This window comes from Erinaceus europaeus, chromosome 5, assembly GCF_950295315.1.
Source record: "Erinaceus europaeus chromosome 5, mEriEur2.1, whole genome shotgun sequence".
NCBI lineage: Eukaryota > Metazoa > Chordata > Mammalia > Eulipotyphla > Erinaceidae > Erinaceus > Erinaceus europaeus.
In genome coordinates, this window is record NC_080166.1 from 22572263 (window position 1) to 22597567 (window position 25305).

Consider the following 25305-nt stretch of genomic DNA (forward strand, 5'->3'; position numbering starts at 1 on the left):
TGGATAATGAATAGGGAACCTTCTCGTGGAGGGTATGGGCTGCAGAATTCTGGTGGTAGGAATTGTGTGGAATTGTGTCCCTCTTATTCAACAGACTTGTTGATCATAATTAAAGTAATAAAACATTAAATACTAATCTAAATTGGAAAAGAAGTAAACCTTTACTTTTTGCAGACATGATAATATACATGAAAACCCCAGCAGAATGTACTAAAATTATTTCAGATACTGTAACCAGTAGAGTAATGCCACAGGCTACACAGTCAATATGCATAAACCTTTGGGATATCCATGTGCAAACAATGAACTAAAAGAAAACATAATCAAGGAAACAATTACTTTATAACCAGAGCTAACTATCACTAACAAATCTTTTCATTTGTCTTTTGGTTTCTAGTCATCCCAGTAGGTGTAAAATTATATATTAGGTTAAAATTGTTTCACTCATATACTACTTAGCAACAAATTATTTCAACTTATCTTTTATAATGTCTTAAACTGTCAGTGAATGCCTTTCCTGTCAATTGTGGACAGTATACAATTAGAGATTTAAACAACTAGCACATATAACCGGAATTGAAGCAAAGTAAAGAGATAAAGGAAATCAGGATGAAAACAGAGTAGTATCTGCTGCTTGATGGCTGGAAGGTGGTAAGATATAAAACGAAATGAAATGTTTATTAAACAGAAACCAAAAACCAGAGTAGAGCAGATGAGAATAGAGATCTTAGGGTGAAATGAAGCTAGGAAGTCTATTTTAGGTATGTTCCTAGTGGCCTGTGACTTTAGTAATTTTTCCTTGAGCTTCATAGCTAACATGGAGATGAACTAAAAAAAAAAAAAAAAGACTGTCTAGGAAGATGATGTCAGAGTTGAGAATAGGGTTAGAAAGCTGGGCTAAGTTAGACCAATGTGCCCTGAAACCTCACCTTTCTGGTCATCTTCCCCTAACATTTAGCCCTCCGGGAGTAGGGACCAAAATTCTTTATTAGGTGCAGAAGGTGAGATGTCTGGCTTCTGTAACCGCTTCTCTGCTGGACCTGGGCGTCGGCAGGTGGATGCACACTCACAGCCTATTTCTAGCTTTCCCTAGAGGGGTAGGGCTCTGGGGCAGTGAGTTTCTGGAACACATTGGTGAGGTCACTACCTGCCCACGGAGTTCAGGGGGAAATCACAGTAGCATCTGCAACTTGATGGCTGTGGCTTAGTATTTGATTTATTTATATATTCATATTACATATACATATATTATTTTTTCACCCATTTCATCTCTGGAATTTGGAGCCTGCATAGCTTAACTGTTCATGGAAGGCATTTTTTACATTTTTTTTATTTTATGGTAGTAATGAGAGATTGAGAAAAATGAAAGAGAGGAGGAGAGATACAGACAGAGGTTGAAGCACCTACTGTATGACTTCACCCCCCACACACACACAAGTGGATATAGGGGGTTTAAACTCAGGCCCTTGTGCATTATAAGCTGTGCTCAATACTGAGTAAGCCATTACCTGGTACCAAATTTATATAATTTAATAAGTATTTACTTTTCACATTGGAAACTTATCCAATGATATGCTCATTGGCGAAAGCAATAGGAAAATAAAATGCTTTGCTACATTGCTTAATCTCAAATCTATTAGTTGCCTTTGTTGTCTTTAACAAATGTTACTATGCAAAAATTAGAAGATAAATTTAAACTTTAAAGATAATACATTGTGGGGCTGGGTGGTGGCACATTCAGTGAGTGAAAACATTACAGTGCACAGGGCCGAAGTTCAAGCTGCCCACCTGCAGGAGGAAACTTCACAAGTGATGAAGCAGTGCACTAGGTGTTAGCCTCTCTCCTTTTCTGACATCCATTCTCACCTTTTCTTTGTACTTATACAAAAAAAAATGAAGAAATTAAAAATAAGTACTAGATATAAAATATAGTATTTTATCTATCTACTTAGGTATCATCTATTTACTTACTTATTTACTTGATTTCAGGTAATATTCCAGTAGCCTGTAACTTGTAACCAATCACAAGATCTTATATTAGTTCATCTCGATGAATATTGTCTTGCCTTGACCATAGAAATTTTATTTTGGGGAGTTGGGAGGTAGTGCAGGGGGATAAGCACAGGGACCAACATAAGGATTTTGGTTGAGTCCCTGGCTTCCCACCTGCAGAGAGGGGAGTCCCATCAGAATCAGTGAAGCAGGTCTGCAGGTGTCTGTCTTTCTATCAGCTCTCTGTCTTCCCCTCCTCTCTCCATTTCTCTCTGTCCTATCCAACAGTGACAACAACAATAATAACTACAACAATGAAACACCAAGGACAACAAAAGAGAATAAATATCTTCAAAAAATAAATTTTGTTTTAGTCTCATAAGCATCTTTCTTGTCAGGTCATCTCTAATCAGGCTCTTAACTTTCTATCACTTTATCTTTCATGTTCTGTTCCCTGTTTCTCTAATATTTTAAGTCCAGTTAGATATTGTTCTCAGCATGAAAACTTTGCATATATCTTTTAAAAATTCATCATCATTCATCATCTCTCTTGTATATTGTCAGTCTTTAGTCTGACATATAAGATTTTAAGCATTAAAATGTTCCTGCCCATTGGAAAATTGTAATGTGCATGATAGACTGTCAATATGAATAGAAAATGTGACTACACTATTTAAGCACCTCCTATTGAAATGTGAATGAGCTGGGAAGATAGCACAATGGCTATGCAGAAAGTCTTTCAGGACTGAGGTTCTGAAAGGTGAATGGAAAATGCCTTTGTGAGCGGGAATGAATGGTGGCCCACCTGGTTGAGCGTGTACTGATGCAAAACATCTTACACGACATTTTTCATAACTTAACGAATTATACAGCGGATTTTTGATAGATGCTTATTGACTTATACGTCCACTGGCCACAAGATAGAATTTCAAAAAATTAATATTAGGATAAGCAACTAATTTTAGTTGAGTTCTGAGCTTTCTTAAACTTAAGTTCTTCATGTGTTCATTGACTAGCTATTTGTATTATCAGGGTTTTAAGTTTAATGCTATTCCCTAGTAGAAACATTGAAGCAAATAGTATACATTTCTGTACTGAAACAATTTCAGAATCAAAATTTTATTCACATAAAAATTGAGCAAATTTCATTTCAGCACAACAGATTTGAGGGAAATGAAAGGAAGTGTTGAATGGAAGAAAAGAAGTTCGGTTAAATTTAAAAGCAATTGCAAGTGCCAGTATAAACCTAAAGTTGGTTAAAAGACTGGAGAATGTATGAATAGTCAATTGTAATTGTTCATTAGAATATTCCTCACTCTATCCACTTAGGACATGAATGAAGGTGATGGCTTCTAATGCTAATTTTCAGTTGTAACTAAAGAACCACCACTAGAGTTTATAAAGTGACGTCTTTGTTCTTATCATTCAATTCTGTGCTGGTCAGATTTGAAGACTTCCCTTAGCCTGAAGACTTCCCTATTGCTGAACTTAATTTCATTTGCTACATTGTTATCTTCAAGATTATGATTCAGATTATTACTTTCCCATTGGACTGTTGCTAGAATTTCCCCATACTGAGCCGAATCTTTGAAAAGCACAAGAATTAGGAGATAGATGTCTTTGAGTGCCAATGTTCCAAGGTCTTAAAAAAATCCCCAAACCATGAATGATACATTAGCAGATAATTGCAATTTTAGAGGATAACAGTGGAATTGGCAAGAAGGAAACACTCAAGTTCTGGCAAACATTCTAGAGCTGCAGGCCTTGTTTGCTAATATTCTGCAACTGTTTTCCAAATAGATTTTCAGAGATTCCTCCAAATGCAGAGAAATTTCTGTGAGCATGGCAGTAAGGTCAACCCTCAGTTCAACTATAAAAATGTTAGCATCATCTGGGCTTTCAAAAGGTTGAATATATAGCCAATTCATTTTCTTTTATGACAATTTTGGGTGATTTCTTTTTCCTAGTACTATATTCAAATTCTGGTTTGAAATCGCAAGCTAAGTGGTCAATAAAGTTTATTAACTACTGAGCATGTTTGACAGGATTAGTATCCATCTCACTCTGCTATGGTAGATAATGAAGACTATGTCTTTGTTTATAAGCAGACCCATAGAGAACAGGCAAACCCAAAGACCTCATGTCTCCATATTCTTAACTTATTACAATTAATTAAAACTCCTTTAATTATGCCAATGTTCTTTATTATTTTTGTTTTCTTTAGCCCTTACTTTTATTGGGGGCAGATAATGGTTTACAATGCAGTTGTTGATTTTCCCTTGAAAAAAAATCTCCTAATATTTTCATCCATAACTTAGCTACTTTTCTATTTTCATGCAACAAGACTTCTAGGTTGTCTTAACCTCTCCCTTCTTAACTTCTTTCCTTCCTTCCTTCTTTTCTTCCTTCCTCAATGTCCTTTTCTTTTGATATAATACTCACCATCAAGTCCAGGATTCTTTTCATATTTTCCTTTTCTGTATTTATTTCTTGAGTTGTACCTATTAATGAGATCATATGGCATTTTTCTTCTTTTTGGATTATCTCTTTATTCACGATGCCTTCAGGAACCATCAAAAATGAGGCAAAAGAAATTATTCTATCCATTTTAATAGCTGAATCCAATGCACTGGATCGACCTTCCCATGGGGCATCTCGTGAGTACCCATTCATTGGGGAAACTAACCATCCTTCCTAGCCGACTGAATCCACATGGATCCCAGTCACTTTCAAAGCCAGCAACAAGCAGCTCCTGACAGCTTTCAAGCTGTTGGTCCTGCTCTTTGAGTCCTCCAACTTAATGTTGAGGGGCTGTCCTTTGCCAAACGCGTTCTTATTGGTCAATTGGTGATACAGCATAGGCAAATGTTATTTGCCTACAAGAAACACATATAGCAGTCGATGAAGCTGCTCGATTCACCATCAGTGGATTTGATTTAATATGCTATAATCTCCGTCCTAAACACGGCCAAGCCTTCTACGCCAAATCGTATCTTGTGAACGTTTACCATATGGCCTCTTCAATTTTCTACGACTCCATTACTATTGGAACTATTCAGCTCGTCAACCTATATAAGCCTCCCAGTGCCTCATGGGATAATGAGGTCCTGCCTAGCCCGAATCACCCAGCCGTTTACGTTAGAGACTTTAATAGTCATCACCAAGACTGGGGATATTCCTCCACTCATGCTGACGGCTCTATCTTAGCTGACTGGGCTTCAGTGAATGACTTCTCCCTATTATACGACCCCAAACAGCCAGGCTCTTTTCACAGTGCTAGATGGAATAAAGACTCATCACCCGACCTGTGCTGGATTAGCACAGTCAACGGCCAAGCCTTTCCCGCTACGAGACAAGTTCTCAAGGTCTTCCCACACAGTCATCACCGCCCAGCTATCATCCACATTGGTCTCCAGCTCCCACTAATTCTGTGCTCGGAGAAACTAAGATGGAACTTTCGGAAAGCAAACTGGCGTCTGTTCAGTGATCTTACCAAAATCTATTCCTGCAATTCCAATTAACTCTATCCCCTCTGAAGATTCCTACAGGCGCTTCCGCCAAGCCATCTTCAAAGCAGCTTCCCAAGCCATTCCTCGTGGGAGACATGCTAACTATACGCCTTGTCTTGATGCTGAATGCGAGCAACTACTAAAGCAGTATGATGAGTCGGGCGACCCAGATGTGGCTGACCATCTCATTGCCTCCCTGGATGCAGCACGCCAAGCCCGCTGGCAACAACTCACAGAAAGTCTGAACTTCACCCACTCAAGTAGGAAGGCCTGGAAGCTTCTTCATAGTCTGGGTGCCGGTAGCCAACCCTCTCCCGTCTCCCATCCTCCCATATCTCCAAACTCAGTGGCCAGTCAACTAACTCATGTTGGATGTGCTAAGATCGACCCAGTCTGGTAAAGAGAAATTTTCCATGAGTGGTCATCCCACTTTCGTTTATCTTATCCATCTCTAAAACTCTCTCCCTTTACACTGTCTGAACTGGAAGACGCTTTGAAGAGGGTTAAACCGGGAACGGCTGCTGGCTATGATAACATCACCCCAGAACTCATTCTTAACTTGGGCCCCACGGCAAAGAAATGGCTCACTACATTCCTGTCCCACATCTTCGAATCCGAATCTATGCCCAAAATTTGGTGTCGTGTGAAGATAATAGCAGTTTTTAAACCAAAGAAAGATGCAACACTGGCCGCTAGCTATAGACCAATTTCTCTCCTCTCTGTGTGTTACAAACTCCTTCAGAGGCTGCTTCTGTCACGAATTTCTCCTCTTACAGAGAAATTCCTATCACCCGCCCAAGCCGGTTTCCACCCAGGAAGATCTACCTGCGAACAAGTCCTGGCCCTCTCAACTTACATTGAAAATGGATTCCAGAAGAATTTAAAGACAGGTGCTGTCTTTGTTGATCTCACAGCAGCCTATGACACGGTCTGGCACTGTGGTCTCCTAGTCAAGATCTCAAGATGCCTGCCTCCACGGGTGGCCAACACTATATCGTTTCTTCTCCAAAACAGAAGATTCCGGGTGCATCTTGGTGACAAGTCTAGCAGAAGGAGACTTGTCTTAAGTGGCCTCCCCCAGGGCTCTGTTCTGGCTCCTACGCTATTTAATATTTACATCAATGACCTCCCAGAAACTTCTTCAAGGAAGTTCATCTACGCCGATGACATCTGCTGTGCAACTCAGGCATCCAAGTTTGACATCCTCGAGGAAACACTCACGAAAGACATGTCTCTGATATCTGATTACTGTACAAAATGGCGACTAATCCCTAGCACTGCAAAAACGGTATCATCTGTTTTCCATCTACACCATGCCTAGGCCTCATGTGAGCTTAATGTGTAGCTTGGCGATACGAGAATCCGGCATGAAGCCCAGCCAGTCTATCTTGGCGTTACTCTTGATCGCACTCTGTCATTTCACAAACATCTCATAAAAACTGCAGCAAAGGTGGGCACGAGGAATAACATCATTGCAAGACTGGGCAGCTCCTCATGGGGCGCGAGCGCTTCCACACTACGATCATCATCTCTGGCATTATGCTATTCCACTGCAGAATACTGTGCCCCAGTATGGTTCCATAGCCCCCATGTCCACTTGGTTGATTCCAAATTATATTCCTCCATGAGGATAATTTCTGTAACCATCTGTTCCACCCCGGTTCTATGGCAGCCAGTTCTTAGCAACATTGCCCCGCCAGATATTCGTCGGGATGCAGCATCATCTAAGTTCATTTGCCACGTCTACTCTCGACTGGACCTGCCAATATACGCGGATATCTTCACCCACCCTGTCCAACGCTTGATGTCTAGTCATCCAATCTGGACTCCTATGCCTACACTGAACTTCTCTGTTCCAGAATCTTGGAAACAGAGTTGGTAGTCAGCTGAGGTAAAGAACAAACACCTCATCACAGACCCCTGCAAGCATCAACCTGGCTTTGACCTAGCACGTTATGATTGGGCCCTCCTCAATCGCTATTGAACAGGCCATGGCCGGTACGCCTCTATGTTCCATCGCTGGCGAGCCAGAGATGACCCGAACTCCCCCTGCGGCTCCAGACAGACTATGACCCACATAGTCAACGACTGCCACCTCTCCAGATTCAAAGGGGGTCTCAAAACTTTATATCAGGCTCAACCTGACACTGTTGACTGGCTACGGAAGAAGGGCAAAAACTAGTAGTAGTAATAGCTAAACTGTAGTCCATATTTTCTTAGTCACTCATCTATCATTGGGCACTGGGTTGCTTTCAAGTTTTAGCTATCATGAATTATGCTGCCATGAGTATAGATGTAGATAGATCTCTTTTAAACGAGTTTTCTCCTTTAGGTAAATTTCCAAGAGACAAATTACTATGCATAATGTCTGTCCATTTCTAATGGTATTAGAATTCTTCAGACTATTTTCCATAAAAGTTGGACAAATTTACATTCTCACCAGCAGTGCAAAAGTCTTCCTTTTCCCCACATCATCTCCAACATTTGTTGTTACTGTTCTTTCTTTTTTATAATATTTTATTATTATATTTATTTATTTATTGGATAGAGACAGAAATCGAGAGGGAAGGGGGTGATAGAGAGGGAGAGAGACAGAGAGACACCTTCATCCCTGCTTCACTTGCAAAGCTTTCCCATTGCAGGTGGAGACCAGGGGCTCAAACCCTTGTCCTTGTGCATTATAACCTGAGCCACAACCAGGTGTGCCACCACGGGGCCCCCATTACTGCCGTTTCTAATATATGAAATTCTTAAGGGTGTTAAGCAGTATTTCATTTATGTCTTTATTTGTATTTCTCTGATAATCAGTGTTTTATATGCCTATTGTTCCTCTAGGTCTATCAAATATATAGAGTAAAATATTGCTGGAATGTAAATTGGTCCAGACTCTGTGGAGAGCAGTCTGGAAAACTCTCAGAAGGCTAGACATGGACCTTCCATATGATCCAGTAATACCTCTCCTGGGGTTATACCCCAAGGACTCCATAATGCCCAACCAAAAAGAGGTGTGTACTCCTATGTTCATAGCAACACAATTCATAATAGCTAAAACCTGGAAGCAACCCAGGTGCCCAACAACAGATGAGTGGCTGAGAAAGCTGTGGTATATATGCACAATGGAACACTATGCAGCTATCAAGAACAATGAACCCACCTTCTCTGACCCATCTTGGACAGAGCTAGAAGGAATTACGTTAAGTGAGCTAAGTCAGAAAGATAAAGATGAGTATGGGATGATCCCACTCATCAACAGAAGTTGAGTAAGAAGGTCTGAAACGGAAACTTAAATCAGGAAATGACCAAAATGTAAGTTGGGCACCAAAGTAAAAACCCAGTGGTGAGGGGTAGACATGCAGCTTCCTGGGACAGTGGGGGGTGGGAGTGGGTGGAAGGGATGGGTCACAGTCTTTTGGTGGTGGGAATAGTGTTTGTGTACACTCCTAGCAAAATGCAGACATATAAATCACTAGTTAATTAATATGAGAAGGGGAAAATCAATTGTATGTCTCAAAGTTTTTCAAAACACAAACTGAATCTTTTTAATATATAGGCTGTATATTTGATATGCGGACTCTCTCAAAAGCCTAGACCAAGTAGATCAGAAGCATCCAATAGCACAGATATATACAAGATACTGGGTACTATACAGCAAACCTTAACAAATGGAATCTTCAAAGTTAACCCAATTACCAAATAATGTGATGATAACATTAACTATTGATTGTCTTTTTGAACCCTAAGACAGCAGGAACCTCACATCTCCACTATAGAGCCCCTACTTCCCCCAGTCCTGGAACCCTTGGATAGGGCCCACTTTCCCGTATGCCTCTCCCAATCCATATCAAATAATACTGCATCCGCCGATCACAACCTAACCAACGCAATGATTGCCACCTCAACATGCTTCACTTCAGACTGTGTCCAGAGACTTCAGGTGTGGAATGACAACCCTTCAGCTTCATTACTCAGGTGAGACCTTTCCTTTCATAGTATACTCTAATTTCATCTCAGGTGGTTCACTTTCTAACAAAGTCCCAAAACCTAGATATACACCAGTTTCTGTGAGAGAGAACATATCTTCACACGTATCTATAAACTACTGCAAAATATATACCTGAAAGCAGAAGTACACTAGAGTTTCCAGTGAGTACCTCCCTAACACTTCCTCTCCACTATTCCAAGCTTTGGGTCCATGATTGCTCAACAGTGTGTTTGGCTTCGTATGTTAACTCTCTTTTCAGTCACCAGGTTCCAGATGCCATCAGGATGCTGGCCAGGCTTCCCTGGATTGAAGACCCCACCAATGTGTCCTGGAGCTCAGCTTCCCCAGAGACACACCCTACTAGGGAAAGAGAGAGGCAGACTGGGAGTATGGACCGACCAGTCAATGCCCATGTTCAGCGGGGAAGCAATTAGAGAAGCCAGACCTTCTACCTTCTGCAACCCTCAATGACCCTGGGTCCATGCTCCCAGAGGGATAGAGAATGGGAAAGCTATCAGGGGAGGGGATGGTATATGGAGATTTGGTGGTGGGAATTGTGTGGAGTTGTACCCCTCCTACCCTATGGTTTTGTTGATTAATCCTTTCTTTAAAAAAAAAAAAAATATATATATATATATTGCTAGAAAATTCCACCATGTCTATTTCAGAAATGTTTAATAAGTCAAGTCTTGCAGTGAACAGAACAATGAAAACAATGGGACTACATAAAATTTAAAAGTTAAATCTCAGAATGGAGAAGTACTCTGATTTTCAATATTTTAAATATATGCAATGAGATACTACTCTATATAGTAATAAGTACTATATATATGCATAAAGAGAGACAGAGACAGAGAAAGACATAAGAAAGCAATGAAAGGTGAACAAAGCACTGTTCAGCTTTTCTGTATAGTTGTGCCAGGGATAGAACCCCATACCTCTGGAAACTTAGGCACCTCTGGAAATTTATGGCACACATTATTTGGTTATATCTACCTTTTGCTAATTTCTCATGAAAATTTCTCATTCTTACAGCATCAGAATACACATAATTTACATTACTTTTTCGTAGAAAATAACATTTCCTAATATAATTACTCAGTTCAAAGAAGGAGCCAGATATTAACATCATAAGAAAATTAAAGTTGCTCCTGATTTGATTAACAAATAATAATACTAACAATAATAATTTCAGAGACTGTCTCCTTCAAATTAATATTAATCAGACTGTGGAGTTTTTGAAGGTTAAAAGGAAGAAAATAATAGAAGAGAAGCTAGCCAATCAGTCATCAAAGTAATTGTGAACACAAAGGTCAAATATGATTATAAAATAGTAGAAAGAAATTTGAAAAGGACTTTCAATATTTTATCCATTAAAATTACACTGAAAATATATATTTCTATATGTATTGAGATAGGTGTATCTATTGAGAGGATTAGAATATATGTGATGGCTATTGTTTAACAAATGCATTCAATAGCTTATGTGTATGTTTCTAGACTGTATTGAAGCAAGGACTAAAAATAAAGGCACACCGTGTATGAAATATGCTCAGAGTCAGTCAAGAGGAGTGACAGTATTAGTTTAGTTTCAAAGCAAACATGAGCTTGTGGTCAATGTATAGATGATTTCATTGCACGTAAAGTTGTTGATTATTTTCAAATGACAATGGGTATCAATTTGTTATGGAGTTCTTAGTAAATTAAAATGAGGTGACCAAGCTAAGTTCATGAGCATACTTTATTAAAATATAGATTTGGAAAAATAACACAAACCTCAGAAGCAAATGAATTTAGAAACAGTGGTGAAGCAGTGCTATAGGTGTCTCTCTTCTTTCTATCTCCACCTACTTTCTCAATTTCTGGCTGTATCTATCAAATAATAGAACAATTTAAAAAGGGAGTCGGGCAGTAGTGCAGCTTGTTAAATGCATGTGACACAAAGTGCCAGGACCAGCATAAGGATCCTGGTTCCAGCCCCCGGCTCCCCACCTGCAGGGGAGTCACTTCACAGGCTATGAAGCAGGTCTGCAGGTGTCTCTCCCCTTTCTCTGTATTGGCCTCCTGTCTCCATTTCTCTCTGTCCTATACAACAATGACAACATTAACAACAACAATAAGTGCAACAAAAAGGAAATCAATTTTAAAAAAAGAAAATTAAAAAAATGTGATTCACTTTCTGCTAACTCTTAAAGTGGTGTGTGATATTTTTAGTTCTGTTTCCTGTACCTTGCTTTACCTTATTATATGAAAATGTCAGTAAGCATAAACTTAAGATATACTTTATATCTTAAATTATACATCATAATTTACTGGTCAACTTTAGTTTACTTTTATGGACTGTGTTTATAAACATTTTTATTGTGTAATAATGTATAGTATAGATAGCAATGGATTCCTGTCATAGGCAACAATTTTATTCTGGTTATGCAGTGAGATGTAAATGTAAAAATAGTAGTGTTAAGTAGATATTATTAAAATGCATTCTTCTTACTTGCCACTATTGTTGCAGAATTCATCCCTAAACAGGTGACCAGAACCAGGTGTGGTCATAAGAGAGGAGCTTTGATACACCGGTGGGCAAGAGATCTGAATCTCTCCAGGAAGTTCTCTGTGCCGAACAAAGGAACAACACCCCTTGAAGTATTCATCTTGGTTACAAAGAAAATGCAGACATTGGCACACTGCAGGCTCATGATCTTGGGTCCTGCTACTAGTTGGATATGAGAGTCTTATCTCTTCTGGTCTGGCTGGATTCCTCCCTAGCTGTTCTGCTTAGGAATGTGGAGGGAGTAGGTAAGGTAGCTGCAGTCACCATTGCTGTGAAGTCCATCTGGAACAGAGGGAATACAGACTTAGACTCTATGTCTCTGTAGCTCAGAGGAAAGACAAATCTCTACCAGGCACATAAATTTGAAGGCCTATATAGGATGAATCAGGAGACTCAGCACTCTGCGTTCATCTATTTTTCCATTTCACTATGATAATATATTTATTATACTATAGTCTACACTAAAGTAAAGCCATTTCTTTTTTCAAGGTCATGGCTAGATTAGATTGTTAGCCATTTGAATAGAGCATCTGAACAGGGTTGATATGATTTTATACATTAATGTAATTGTACTTGGAAATATGACTTACTTTATTCTAATTTCACCAACAATATATTGACCTATTGAAGACATATTTTAGTCATGACTAATTCAGAAACTATATATATATATATGTATATATACATATACATATATATAGACTTTTTATATATAAAAAGGAAAATTTGACAAAACCATAGGATAAGAGGGGTACAACTTTGCACAATTCCCACCACCAAAACTCTGTATCCTATCCCCTCCCCTGATAGCTTTCCTATTCTTTAATGCTCTGGGAGTATGGACCCAAGGTCATTGTGGGATGCAGAAAGGTGGAATGTCTGGCTTTTGCAATTGCTTCCCTGCTTAACATGGGCTTTGACAGGTTGATCAATACTCCCAGCCTGTCTCTCTCTTTCCCTAATGGGGAAGGGCTCCAGGAAAGCAGAACTCCAGGACACACTGGTGGGGTTGTCTGTCTAGGGAAGTCTGGTCGGCATCATGCTAGCATCTGGAACCTGGTGGTTGACAAGAGAGATAACATACAAAGCCAAACTAATTGTTGAACAATCATGGACCTAAGGGCTGGAATAGTGCAGATGAAGAGTTGGGGGGGGTTCCATTTTGTAGATAGCTAGTAGGCATATTTTAGTTAAATTCCAAAGGGCCTGTGGCTATCCGATTTTTTTTTTCCTTTTTTCTTTTTGCCCCTGAGCCTGAAATCGGATATGTCAGTGGATCCAAGTTATTGTCTGGGGAGATTATGTCATGGTTGGGAAAAAGACCAGAAAGCTGGATCAGGGAAGAGAGTAGCTCCCTAATATGGGAAAGGGGTATAAATATTGTTGACTGTAAACCCCATCAATTTGACGTGATCTGGGGCCCATAATTAGCTTAGGAGCCTATACGACCTCTGCATCCCTCTAGATCTGAGCTCACATTCTGTGGTTATGAGTAAGAACATTCCAAGCTGCCCCAATATCGACTCATCTTCCTCATGCTTCTAGCTTGTTATATGGCTGTCTCTATCAAATAAATAAAGATCATATACATACATACGTATTTAAAATCAATGCTAAATAAATGAGTATATCTTCTTTAAAATAGCTAGGCAAAAATAAAAAAAATAGAAATCACTTTTCTATATCTGCATTACTTGTTTGTTTCCATATCGGTGAACCATAAATTCATATTTATTTATTTATTTACTCCCTTTTGTTGCCCTTGTTGTTTCTATTGTTGTAATTATTATTGTTATTGATGTCATTGTTACTGGATAGGACAGAGAGAAATGGAGATAGGAGAGGGGAAGACAGAGAGGGGGAGAGAAAGACACCTGTAGAGCTGCTTCACTGCTTGTGAAGCGACCCCCCTGCAGGTGAGGAGCCAGGGGCTAGAACTGGGATCCTTGTGCCTTGCACTTTGTGCCATGTGTGTTTAACCTGCTGTACTACCACCTGACTCCCTGGAGAATCACAAAATAAAGTGCACTAATGCTGGGGAAGTGGCTCAGCACAAGACTGGTAGAATAAATGAAATTATAGTTTGCAGAAAAGTAGTGCTTTGTGATTTTTGAGAATGAGTAGTATGACAAAATATCTTAATAACCCAGATTCTATTATATAAAATGTGATATATATGTAATATATATGTTAAATGTCATATATAACACTCATAATGCGTATAGTATATAACATACATAATACACATAGTGTCACATATATTTATACTGTGTATGCACATGAACATATCACAGACGTGTGTGTGTGTTGCCAGAGCCAGAGAAATGGCAATTTCCATTCTGCAGACTTTTTCATTCGTGTGTGTGTGTGTGTGTGTGTGTGTGTGTGTGTGTGTTAAGATGCCCTTGGAAGTGGCAAGCACATTTTGTACCAAGACTTGAACCTTGTCTATATGCATAATAAGACATTCTATTCAGTGAGTTATCCTCCAGCCCTGCATCAAAACTATATTTGATTTCCTTTATCTTCTCATGAATCTTTGCTATATTCTTACATTGTCATGTGTATGTGTTTCATTGCTGTAAAGTAGCACTAAACATTTAAAACAGGTTTTAACATTATTTAACTTATGTTATGCCATGTCCACTAAGTAATCTTCCTACATTGTTTTGATGTTCTCTATTCTATGTGTACCTCAATTTATAATCTGAACAAATAGTCACAGAGTGTATGACTCATAACCCTCATTGTAATTGCAATGTTGGAGGAGACTCTCAAAGGGGTGGTTAAAGTTAAGTGAGACCATCACTGTAGAGCTCTAATCTAATATTTTGTGTTCTTAGAAGAAAGAGGGATGCACATATGGTTTAAAGACCATGTAAGAATACGGGCCAGTGGTGGTGCACCTGGTTGAGCACACATGTTACAATGCACAAGGACCTGGGTTCGAGCCCCCTGCACCCACCTGCAGGGGGAAAGCTTTGCAAATGGTGAAGCAGGACTGCAGGCCTCTCTCTGTCTCTCTGCCTTTTCTCAATTTCTGGATGACTCTATCCAATAAATTAAAGATAATATTTTTTAAAAAGACCATATAAGGACATAACAAAGTTTCAGTCATCTGCAAGTCCATGAGAAAGACTTCTGAAGAAAATTTTCCTGGTTGCTTTCTTGACCTTGAACCTCCAGAATTATAAGTGAATAACATTTTTAATTACTCAATAAATTATCTAATTAATTTCTGAGAGAGAGAGAAACAGAGAGAGAGAGAGAGGGAGGGAGAGGGAGAGAGAGAGAGAGAGAGAGGGAGAGAGAGAGAGGGAGAGGTCATCAGAGCCCCATTCTGGTGCCGCGATCAAGCACAGGACCTTATATTTGGAAAACCTAATTCCAGCTGCTCCTCCTCCAAGCTGCTGAACATCTCCTATTTAGACAATGTCACGCATGTGTTTTATTATGACAACCACAGAAAGATAATTCAACTATTTTTTGTTTTATTTATTTATTTATGAGAGGGATGGGATGAGAGAGAAAGAACCAGACATCACTCTGGTACATGTGCTGCTGGGGATCAAACTCAGGACCTTATGGATGAGAGTCCAGTGCCTTAGCCATTACGCCACCTCCCTGACCACGATAATGCAACTGTTTATGCACATTTTTGATGATTTTATAAAGCCTTTTTTCTTTTACATATTCTATTAGAGACACAGGGGCAAATCAGAGCACTGATCATCTCTAATATATTGCATTACTGGCGACTACCCTCAGACCTCTGAGACCTCCATCATGTAAGCCTGGTGCATTGCTGTATATATTTCCTTGGTCCCAAAATTTTATAAATAAAAAGAAATATATTAATTTTAAACACAAAGTGTCTATTATTTCACAGTACAGGACTATAGGTAAAGCAGTTCTAGAATTAATGAAGTGACTGTGTCAATGTAACCAGAGCACCCCGGCTCTCATCTTCAGTACTCATGCAAAGTTCTCCTCTCCTATCTGTAGTATTGTTTATGAAGTCACGTTAGCATATATCTTGATATTAAAGAACAGTATACATTGTAAAATGAAATTAAGGGGCTGGGCAGTTGTTCAGCGGGTTAAATGCGTGTGGCGCAAAGCATAAGGACATGAGTAAGAATCCCATTGAGAGCTCGGCTCCCCACCTGTAGGGGAGTGGCTTCACATGAGATGAAGTAGGTCTTCAGGTGTTAGTCTTTCTCTTTCCCATTCTGTTTTCCCCTCCTCTACTGATTTCTCTCTGTCTTATCCAACAATAACAGCAGCAACAACAAAGACAACAGCAAAAACAACAAAGGCAATAAAATGGAAAAAGAAAAAAAAAAAGTCTCCAGGATCAGTGGATTTGCAGTGTAGGCACCGAGTCCCGGCAATAACCCTGGAGGCAAAAAATTAACAAAGAAAGAAGGAAAGATGAAATTAAAACACAAACACAGTGTAGATGAAGTCCAGTGAATCTCAGTTTCCCTTACTTCATTTTGTACTGCATGCTCACTTAAAAGCACTACTTGCTTTCCAATGTTTCACTTAGTCTATTACACGGCAACAGATTAATTCTCTCCTTTGGAGGGGGTGGTTTCTGGTATCTTCCAGTGATTGCAATAATGTGCAAATCTGCCTTTTCCAATGTGCAGGTTTAATCTAGCACTTTGAGAGAAGGAACAGGTGCTGTCAAAAAGATAGAGGATTTCTTTGTGATCAATGATATTATCCCACTAAATCATATGTGTGCCTGGGCTGGAATTTATGAGATTCTGATCAAATAGTGTTTTGAGAGAGACAGATAGTTCCAAAGGCTAATGGAAAACATAAAATTTTCTCAATAATAATTTGCCAAATGGCCAAGCAATTCTGTATGTTCAGGAAATGTTACAGATGAGTTAGTGACATGCCAGAGTACCTATGTTCTTATCCTCAGTGTTCTTTGCTTTAGAAAATAATAGGTGTTGTGTTTAGTAGCTTGTTGCTCTGTTTCAGAAGATCTGGAACAAAGGATTTACTAGAACATATACATCATTATTCCTATCTTAAAATAAATTTCATTTTTACTGAATTAATAATGATTAACAAGATTGTAGGATAAGAGGAGTACAATTTCATACAACTCCCACTCTCAGAATTCTATATCCCATCCCCTCCATTGGAATCTTTCCTATTCTTTATCCTTTCAGCAGGCAGCATGGACACAGAATCATTATGGAGTGCAGAAGGTGGAGTCTGGCTTCTGTAATTGCTTCTCTGCTGGACATGAGTGTTAGCACATCTTCAAATTTAACATCTGTGCCCCCCATGCCTTTTATTGAATATCATCTGCAGTTATTGATGAAGTTCAGAAAATGCTGACTTGCAGCAGCAGCATACTTTTTAAACATCATTAGAAACCAACATATATTTTTATCATTCTGCATTGATGTTTCATTTGCTATTTTGTGGTAGACAGGCAGTTAAAGCCACTAACTTCTAACTTTCTCCAAAGGGCCTCAACAAAACACCCACCATTCTTTTCTTAATCAGCAATAGGAGAGGCTGCCAGAGTCTAATTCATAAATCCATTCATGTAAACTCTCAAATTCTCAGCACTTTGAGGATTATCTGTTTTTTTTTTTTTTTTCATTCTTACTCTTCTAGATTCCATGGCATGGTTCTCAGTTTCTCCCGGGGTCTATAGATCCTGACACAGCATTTAAGATCCTCAACTTTGCCCCATAGTCTCCTCTGTTTCTGTTTTCTTTTCTTTTTGCCTCCAGGGTTATTGCTGGGGCTAAGCAAGCTGTATGAACCCACTGTTCCTGGTTGCATTTTTTTCTTTCTTTCTTTTTCTTTTTTTTTTTTTTTTCATTAAGACAGAGAGAAATTGAGAGGAGAAGGGAGGGAAGGGGACGATAGAGAATGAGATAGAAAGACACCTGCAGACCCGCTTGCTTCCGCACTTGTGAAATAACCCCCTGCAGGTAGGGATCCAGGGGTTTGAACCAGGAATCTTGAGCCAGTCCTTGTGCTTCCTACAATGTGCTCTTAACCTAGTGCACCACCACCTGACCCTCTTTTATTTTTCTTTAACTTTGAGACTATATCAATGTAATTACATAAATTGGAAACTTTTAGCTCTTTGTATAATGTAAACCACATATTTTCTGTATTCTTTACATCTTATTTAAAAAAAATTATTATCTTTATTTATTTAATAAAGACAGTCAGAAATTGAGAGGGAATGGGCAATTGAGAGGAAGAGAGAGAGACACCTGCAGCACTGCTTCACCACTCATAAAACTTTCCCCCTTCAGGTAGGGACCAAGGCCTTGAGGCCTTGAACTTGGGACCTAGTGCATTGTAACATATGCATCTCAACCAGGTGCACCGCCACCTGGCCCCTGCATCTTTCTTCTTAAACCCATAAAACATTTTTTTCTTAACATTTATTGGGGGTGGGTGGATAGTGCAAGTTAGCAGGTGATGGATTTTTAAGACAGTGACTTATTTGTTTCATGCTGTTTTAAAATGTATCTCTCTCAAAAGCCTAGACCAAGTAGATCAGAAGCATCCAATAGCACAGCTATATACAAGATACTGGGTACTATACAGCAAACCCTAACAAAAGGACTTTTCAAAGTTAACCCAATTACCAAATAATGTGATGATAACATCACACTATCGATTGTCTTTTTGAACCCTAAGACAGCAGGAACCTCACATCTCCACTATAGAGCCCCTACTTCCCCCAGTCCTGGAACCCTTGGATAGGGCCCACTTTCCCGTATGCCTCTCCCAATCCATATCAAATAATACTGCATCTGCCGATCACAACCTAACCAACGCAACAATTGCCACCTCAACATGCTTCACTTCAGTCTGTGTCCAGAGACTTCACATGTGGAATGACAACCCTTCAGCTTCATTACTCGGGTGAGACCTTTCCTTTCATAGTATACTCTAATTCCATCTCAGGTGGTTCACTTTCTAACAAAGTCCCAAACCTAGATATACACCAGTTTCTATGAGAGAGAGCATATGTTCACACGTATCCATAAACTACTGCAAAATATATACCTGAAAGCAGAAGTACACTAGTGTTTGCAGTGAGTATCCCCCTAACACTTCCTCTCCACTATTCCAAGCTTTGGGTCCATGATTGCTCAACAATTTGTTTGGCTTTGTATGTTAACTCTCTTTTCAGTCACCAGGTTCCAGATGCCATCAGGATGCTGGCCAGGCTTCCCTGGACTGAAGACCCCACAAATGTGTCCTGGAGCTCAGCTTCCCCAGAGTCACACCCTACTAGGGAAAGAGAGAGGCAGACGGGGAGTATGGACCGACCAGTCAATGCCCATGTTCAGCGGGGAAGCAATTAGAGAAGCCAGACCTTCTACCTTCTGCAACCCTCAATGACCCTGGGTCCATGCTCCCAGAGGGATAGAGAATGGGAAATCTATCAGGGGAGGGGGTGGGATATGGAGATTGGGTGGTGGGAATTGTGCGGAGTTGTACCCCTCCTACCCTATGGTTTTGTTAATTAATCCTTTCTTAAATAAAAAAAAATAAAAAATAAATTAAAAAATAAATACATTTAAAAAATGTATTTCCACAAGAAATAGACTTTTAGCTATTTTTCTTCTAGAATGTTCTTTTCTTACCTGGGCTTTTCCACTCTGGGCTGACTTTACTTTTCTCACAGGAAAAGAGAGAGAAAGAGGAAAAAAGGGAAAGAGACCGCAGCATCAAATTCTTCCCCTGTTATGGGGCCCAGGTTCAAACCTGGATGGTAGTACAAACTGACTCAATTTGCAGTTGAGTAAGATTTGAACATTTTCTGTCTCTCTATTCCTTTAGTTATTTTCTGTGCTTTTGTTTTTACTGGCTGTGAGACCTGGGGAACTTAAAGTTTATTCACTGTGTTTTCGTGCTTCATCTACAGCTGTCAGCAACCTAGGAAGACTTAATGAAATATCACTTTCTTCTGTGCACATGTTCCTATCTCAGCTTGCAACACAATAAAATACAGATAATACGAAATATTTTTCAGCTTCCCAATTTTCTTTTTTTTTTTTTTGTTTTTCTATTCTTTTTTTTTAAATTTTTTATTTAAGAAAGGATTAGTGAACAAAAGCATAAGGTAGGAGGGGTACAACTCCACACAATTCCCAACACCCAATCCCCATAACCCACCCCCTCCCATGGTAGCTTTCCCATTCTCTAGCCCTCTGGGAGCATGGACCCAGGGTCATTGTGGGTTGCAGAAGGTGGGAGGTCTGGCTTCTGTAATTGCTTCCCCGCTGAACATGGGCGTTGACTCGTCGGTCCATACTCCCAGTCTGCCTCTCTCTTTCCCTAGTAGGGTGTGACTCTGGGGAAGCTGAGCTCCAGGACACATTGGTGGGGTCTTCAATCCAGTCAGCTTCCCAATTTTCATTTGAGCCTGAAATTAGCCCTATTTCCTTAACTCTCCAGTCTTGATCTTTCTGTCCGTCCTTTTGTCCATTGCAAACAACCTCTACCTCCAATTCTCTGCAATGTCCCGAACCCAGAGTTTTCTTTGCATTCACTCTCAGTGTTACCAAAGATTTTCTAGTCTTTATTGCAGTTAAAGATAGTCTTGCTTTTAGTTAGACTTTAGGGACAGAGTAAAAGATCATGGGATTAAAGAGTTTATAGTAGGCACGTTTTCAACTGAGATTTGTGTTGGGTCAGCATAGACTGTCTCTTACACGGCCAAGTGGCACACTTTCCAGGTCAGCTATTAAACTACCCTAAACAAATATTGTCTTAAAAAAAAAAAAGGCGGCGGGGGGTTGGGGGGGCAATAGTGTGTGGTTTAACTGGTTAGTCGCACATGTGCGGAGGCACAAGGTCCGGGTTTGAGACCCTGCTAGCCACCAACAGAGGGCGCTTTAATAGCGGTGAAATAGGTATGCAAATGTCTCTCCTTTTCCCCCTCTATTTCTTTCTCTCTATCCAAGCCAATTAAAAAATGGAGAATAAAAAAATTGACCTCCTGGAGCAATGAAGTCATAGTGCCAGCACCTAGCCCCAGTGGTAACCCTTGAGGCTGAAGAAGAAGAAGGAAGAGGAGGTGGGGGAGGAGGAGGAAGAGAAGGAGAAGAAAAGTAAAGATAAATCAAGCGGGAAGGTGTTGACTTTGCTATAAGGTGGTGACCCAGGTCCCACAGTTGTCACCATCACAGTGCAGGACAATTAGGTGCTGTGATATGCACCTCTCTTCCTGAATACTCTGCCCTGGGTATTGAAGCCCATCCCATGGCCAAAAAAAAAATATATATATATATATACTGATAATGATATATTTAATTTGAGCAAACTGCAATTATCTTTCACAAAGGCAAGAATTGTTTGAAGTACATTTCCAGGAGAATGAAGAAATCACTCCCCCAGTTACAAATATGAAAATTATATAACTTATAAGTAGCTATTGACATTTCTGAAATTAACATCCACATTTATTGACTACACTGTATATCTCTATCCAGGCAGCTTGAGGAATAATTAATCGTGATATTCACAGAACATTTAAATCAATAAATGCATCATTACCTCTGACTGCAATCTATAAGCAAAACACAGGAAGGAGAACGTTAATACTAACATTAGTAAATGACTTTGATGCTTTACAGATTTTCTTGGTTTTCAATTCTCAAGAGCAGTGTTACTTAGCTAAACAAAATGATGTGTTGTACTGTGTCTGAACATGATAATCAAAGAATATAGAAGACACCTGGTCAAATCAAAGTCTAATAGATAAGAAGCAAGGTCTAGATTTTGTGATTTAATTGAAAAATGTGTAATAATAATAAAGATATTCTTGTCACACACATATCATTTTCAAATCCAATTGAAGTTAGGTTTTAAATAATAAAAAGCCTGTTCATCATTCTGTCCATAGCCTTTCAAGTAAAATGGGGACACTTCCTAGAATTATGTGAAATGACCTGAATTCTGATACTTGTCTTTCCTATATGACCTTGGGAATTTCAACTTAACTTTGAAGAAATGGTTCATTTTCTGCATCACACTGTTGAACAAAGAGTTGAACAAAGAGTTGAAGGGATAGAAAGCAAAAAGAGCACCGTCCTCACGTAAAATGGTACACAGTTCCCCCTATGAAAAGACTATAAGGAGTATACAATAAAATAATAAAAGCCTAAAGTTATCATGACACGGCACACGCTAACTGGTGTCCTTAAATGTCTTTTTTTTTTTTTAATTTTTTATTTAAGAAAGGATTAGTGAACAAAAGCATAAGGTAGGAGGGGTACAACTCCACACAATTCCCAACACCCAATCCCCATAACCCACCCCCTCCCCTGATAGCTTTCCCATTCTCTATCCCTCTGGGAGCATGGACCCAGGGTCGTTGAGGGTTGCAGAAGGTAGAAGGTCTGGCTTCTGTAATTGCTTCCCCGCTGAACATGGGCGTTGACTGGTCGGTCCATACCCCCAGTCTGCCTCTCTCTTTCCCTAGTAGGGTGTGACTCTGGGGAAGCTGAGCTCCAATGTCTTAAGAAAAAGGACACTAATAGAAAGCAGACGTAGTGAGAAGATGACTCACAAAGCGAGAACAAACATTTGTGTAGAATTTTAAAAGAAAACAGTTGGCTATTTTTTAAAATATTTATTTTATTTATTTATTCCCTTTTGTTGCCCTTGTTGTTTTATTGTTGTAGTTATTATTGTTGTTGTCATTGTTGGATAGGACAGAGAGAAATGGAGAGAGGAGCGGAAGACAGAGAGGAGGAGAGAAAGATAGACATCTGCAGACCTGCTTCACCGCCTGTGAAGCGACTCCCCTGCAGGTGGGGAGCCGGGGTTCGAACCGGGATCCTTATGCCGGTCCTTGTGCCGGTCCTTGTGCCGGTCCTTGTGCCGGTCCTTGTGCCGGTCCTTGTGCCGGTCCTTGTGCTTTGCGCCACCTGCGCTTAACCCGCTGCGCTACAGCCCGACTCCCAAAAGAAAACAGTTGGATGAGAAGATAAAGCAGTGAAAAAAAAAGCAGCATCGAGTGTAGTATCCTAGAATGAACAAATGTCAATAAATAACAATATAAAGTTGACAAGTCATCTAAAATCAAATTACAGATTAATATATATTGCCAGTAATTAACTAAGTAGATAAATTATTTTTGGACTACAGATCCAGACAATATAACCCACACTGGGAATTCATACTTCAAATCACAGGAAATACTAACTCATAGATATGTCGTTTATACAGGAAACAGACAAGCCAGTGACATAATTGTATAAATGTATCTAAGACTACAATTAGATAATGTTCAGAAGACTCAGTTTGTATAGTGCTACAGAAAATATTAAGTCTGGCTTCAAAAAAATGAAGCAAAGAGGGGTTCCGGTGGTAGCGCAGTAGGTTAAGTGCAGGTTGCTCAAAGCTCAAGGACCTGAGTAAGGAACCTGGTTGAAGCCCCGGGCTCCCCACCTGCAGGGGAGTCGCTTCACAGGTGGTGAAGCACGTCTGCAGGTGTCTTTTTCACCCCCTCTCTGTCTTCCTCTCTTCTCTCCATTTCTCTTTGTTCTATCCAACTACAACAAAATCAATAACAATGTCAATCACCACAACAACGATAAAACAAGAGCAACAAACGGGGAAAACAAAAAAGAAATCACTAAAAAAAAGGGAGGGGGATGCAACAAAGAATCCTCTGAGGGTAAATGTATTCAGAAGCTCAGGAAATAGGAACACTAAAGACTGCCACATGCCTGGGAGAATGCTAGCAAAAAGTAAAAGACCACTGTTCCTTTCCCAAATACACAAGTGTCCTGCACTGTCCAAGGTACTAGAGACTTTTCTGGAATACCTGACACCACTTATAATTATATGGACTATATAGTCTTTGGATATCTCCATTTAATTGATTTTAAAGGTGATATTTTCTATTAAACACCATATATGTTGTGGGTGGTAATGGAGTGTCTCACCAGTTCATTACACACATTACTATGCACAAGGACCTAGGTTCAAGCCCTGGCTGTCCATTTGCAAGGGAAAAGCCTTAGGAGTGGTGAAACAATGCTACAGGCGTCTATATCTCTTTCTTCCCTCCTCCTCCAACTCTAAATGTCTGCCTGCTCTATCATATAGAAAAAAAAAAAGGAGGGGTGGCCTCTAAGAGTGAATGAATTCTTCCTGTAAGCACCAAGTCCCAGAAATAACACTGGTGACAATAAAAAAAAAATAAGTAAATGTAAAAATATTTTGTCACTAGGGTTATTGCTGAATATCTTTGCCTACACACAACTGTGCTACACTATCTTTTATGATAGAGGCAGAGAGAAGGAGGAAAGGAAAGGAGAGAGAAAAAGACCTACCCCCAGTACTGTCCACAGCCCACAGAGTTTCCTCTCTACAAATGGAGGACAGGGTCTGGCTAATATGAGAGTTCTACAGGGAGTGGCACCATCTGACCTCTTTTAAACATCTTAAAGTAAGGCATAGTTATAGTTTGAGCTATTCATTTGAATAGCAAATAGTACCTTAGAATTAATCAATCTTGAAAGGAGAGTCCCTCAACAACTTTCTGTTAATTGTGTGATCTCTCTTACTCACAGGGATACACATAACTTACTCTTGTTTTTCAAGCTTTGCACCTGAAGCCACTGGTCACACCTCACATCCACCCCAATTAACGTGTTGGCTCTTCCTTCAAAAAATGCACATGAATTTGTTTTAACATATTTTATTTATGTGTGTATTTTCTGGATAGAGACAGAGAGAAATTGAAAGGAAAGGAAGAGATAGAAAGAGAAAGAGATACTTGCAATTCTGCTTTATCGTTCATTAAGTTTTCCTCAGAAGGTGAGGACAGGAAGCTTGAACCAGGGTCCCTGCACAGGGTAAGATTTGCCTTCATTTGGGTACAAAATATTTTATACCTAAATATTTCTCCAGATGCTACTGCTAAAAATATCCCATTCTTACTGTGTCTCAGACATGCAAACCACCATATAATTTGTGGTATGAACTAAGAAACTTCCTATTACAGAATCTTCACACCTAACTGATCTTCCTGCACGGAATGCCTTTTTCCATCACTTCTACATAGTGAGTTATCTCATTTTCTAACTCATAAATCCATTTTAACAGTTTTTTTTATTATTATTGGACAGAGACAGAGAGACACTGAGAGGGGGAGTGATAGAAAGACAAAGAGACAGAGAGGTACTTGCAGAAGGTGTCCCCCTGCAGGTGGTGACTCAGGGCTTGAACTTGGATCCTTGTGCACT